Source organism: Plectropomus leopardus, chromosome 24 (genome assembly GCF_026936395.1).
Source record: "Plectropomus leopardus strain MGB_pleo_1.0 chromosome 24, ASM2693639v1, whole genome shotgun sequence".
NCBI classification, from domain to species: Eukaryota; Metazoa; Chordata; class Actinopteri; order Perciformes; family Serranidae; genus Plectropomus; species Plectropomus leopardus.
In genome coordinates this window covers 18,557,595-18,561,194 of record NC_142199.1, presented here as the reverse complement: position 1 = coordinate 18,561,194, position 3,600 = coordinate 18,557,595, and positions in this window count along the sequence as shown.

The window sequence follows — 3,600 nt, the reverse complement described above, 5'->3', positions numbered from 1 at the left end:
AATTATTAGAAGCCCACATCATTTGCTGGACACCACCGCGACAACCAGCGGTTGAGTGCTGACATCTTGACTAAACATGTCATCACTGGTCACATTGGGGAGGGGTCCAGAGAAGATTACGGTGTCCGACATCGTCTTGGCGTACTCACACACCGACTCTATGTTAATTTTAGTGACCTCCGATTGACGTAACCGGGTGTCATTGCCGCCAACGTGAATAACAATCTTACTGTATTTACGTTTAGCCTTAGCCAGCAGCTTCAAATTTGACTCGACGTCGCCCGCTCTGGCCCCAGGGATACATTTGACTATGGCCGCTGGTGTCACTAACTTCACGTTTCGCAAAATAGAGCTACCAATGACCAGGGTTGTGTCCTCGGTCGGTGTGTGGCTGAGAGGGCATACTTATTTGGAGCGTGAAGGGGGTGGGTGGTGTGCCGGGCCCGACTTACTATGCTTCGCTCGGACAGTCACCCAGCCTCCCGGCTGCACGGGGCTGCGGGGCGGCTAGCAGAGGCTATGCTATGTCGGTCCGCACCGGCTACAGGGGGCTCGCTAGCTATCGCAGCTACAGAGGGATTATCCACGGTGCGGAGCCGCGCTTCCAGATCGCTAAGCCTCGCCTCCAGCGCAGCAAATAAACTACACTAGTTACAGGTACCACTATCACTGAAGGAGGCAGAGGAGTAACTAAACATCTGACACACTGAGCAGGAGAGAGCAGAAGAGGGAGAGGAGCAGAGAGAAGCCATCGCTAACCAGAGCTAATGCTAACGAAGCTAACCGGCTAACAGTGAGAGAGCGGCTGTGAATACACAGAAAAAAAAACCGCTGAGAGGAGGAGACAGCTGTGAGTGATTAAGTAAAACTTATGTGAGTTTTCAGTCACAGATAGATAAGAGCAGCCGAAGTAAGGAACAAGTTAGAAGATTAGCTGAGGATCGCTCGTAGGAGCAGCTCAGAGACGCTACCAGAGACACAGACAAGATACACCGGAAGTGATGTAACCCGCAATACGTCAGCACGTTGTCTTCAATTGAATCAATTGTGTATACGCCCAAACAGATTAATATGAATAAACAAACAGCTGTTTGATTAAAACTTCCTGGAGTTCACACACGAAAAAACATGATTTAAATTTAAGATGCATTCATGAAAACTGTTCATTTGAAAGAAATCAAACTACTAAACACATCTGAGCAACAGTGTTATTATGACTTGTTAATTTGAGTTGGGAAAACCACATTTTTTTTTTGGCTTGTATTTAAGTGTGTACTTATTCCTACTGTTTTTGGAACATGTGATATTGAAGTTTTAGTAGTTTGAGTATTTGTTTATTGAGACTGGAATATAGGTTTTGTATGGGCCTCTTTTTTTTTTTTTTTATCTTCATTGCAGTCAGCCGTAAGGCTCATTTGCTTTTGTCTGAGTTTGTTTTTTGTTTGTTTGTTTATTTTGCTTGGTTTGGTTTATATGTTTGAAATACAGATTAATTACTATAATTTACAAACCAACAGATAAGTTACTTATTATCATTAAAACCAGAAATCACAATCCAAAAACTGGAGATCAACTTTGATTGTTTCTGTTTCAGCTTTATTATAGACAATTGATTACTGGTTGATATAGATATAGAGTATAATAACAATCACGTAAAAATGATGTCATGAAAGATAACTCAAACTCCTTCAAATTGAAAAAAAACCTCAACTCTTTCGGCGCCAAAAGATGAAGCAAGATTAAGGGTGAACTTTAATTTCATTTCTTCTTCAACTACGTTTTAAAAGAGACAAACAAATTTACCTTGTACCTTGTATTGTCACCAATATGTAAGAACAATGCCAATGATTGTCACAGTTGTGCTTTTCTTCATAGTTTACAGAGGACATCATTAACGTGTTGACATCACGGCGCAGACAAACCACAGGAGGAGAATGCCAGACAGCATCTTGCCCGTGTCTGGAACTGGTTAATATTCGTGGCCGATGGCAGAGTTCCTGCTGTGGCCCTGCCTTTATCACCGTACATTCAGAGTTCCGGAACTTTCATCTGAAATCAAGCAGTTGAAAGTTCCGGAACTCGAAATATGGTGATGTCATCTAACTTTGTTGTGAGTGTGATGTCACGGAGAAAACATTCGGCCACAGTCTCAGAGGTTCTAGCTGACCTAAATATCACAAGATATCGCACACTTCTCACGAAGCCTCGTAACAAATGTTCGATTGTTATTTAAAGTGGATTTTTGATGACATCATGTCATAGCTTAAACTCACTGAACTCATTTGAGGCCGAAAAACTTGACTACGAAAGGCGTGTGTTTTCAATTCCAGTTTAAGTGTGTTTATGTAAATAGGTGGAGGCCAATTAGTGGGCATCCAGCTGAATAAATGTTTGTCATCACAAATTCATTGACTTCATCAGCTAACCTGCCATCATTTTCAATCACTGTGGACTACACCAAACACCTTTGGCTGTAAGGAGATCATGTGAGAAGTGATGCGAAAGCACAGATGTAGGAGCCAGGAAATGAGTGAAAATGAGACGTGTAAACTAAACTAAGTGCTTATTGTATTTGTGGTTAAATTATTGTATGCGTTACGGAAATTTTGTAATAATTGATTGTGCATCGCACAGAGGACAAAATTATCATACAAATACAATAGTTATCGTACATCTGACAACACTGAGAAGGTGAAGATTTTCTGGTGGTCTCAGTCCTGTTCCCCTCTGTGTTCTGCCACTTCTTACCTCTTCAGTACATATTGTTTTTAAAAACATGTTTAAATTCATTAAATGTTCCAAGTTTTCAGCTTAACCCCTTCTATGATTCCATTGTGTAAAATAAATCAAAATATCACCTCTAATGAATCATGAATCAATTGTGTATACGCCCAAACAGATTAATATGAATAAACAAACAGCTGTTTGATTAACACTTCCTGGAGTTCACACACGAAAAAACATGATTTCAATTTTAGATGCATTCATGAAAACTGTTCATTTGAAAGAAATCAAACTACTAAACACATCTGAGCAATAGTGTTGTTATGACTTGTTAATTTGAGTTGGGAAAACCACATTTATTTTTGGCTTGTATTTAAGTGTGTACTTATTCCTACTGTTTTTGGAACATGTGATATTGAAGTTTTAGTAGTTTGAGTATTTGTTTATTGAGACTGGAATATAGGTTTTGTATGGGCCTCTTTTTTTTTTTTATCTTCATTGCAGTCAGTCGTAAGGCTCATTTGCTTTGTCTGAGTTTGTTTTTGTTTGTTTGTTTATTTTGCTTGGTTTGGTTTATATGTTTGAAATACAGATTAATTACTATAATTTACAAACCAACAGATAAGTTACTTATTATCATTAAAACCAGAAATCACAATCCAAAAAACTGGAGACCAACTTTGATTGTTTCTGTTTCAGCTTTATTATAGACAATTGATTACTGGTTGATATAGATATAGAGTATAATAACAATCACGTAAAAATGATGTCATGAAAGATAACTCAAACTCCTTCAAATTGAAAAAAAAAACCTCCTAACTCCTTCGACGCCAATAGATGAAGCAAGATTAAGGGTGAACTTTAATTTCATTTCTT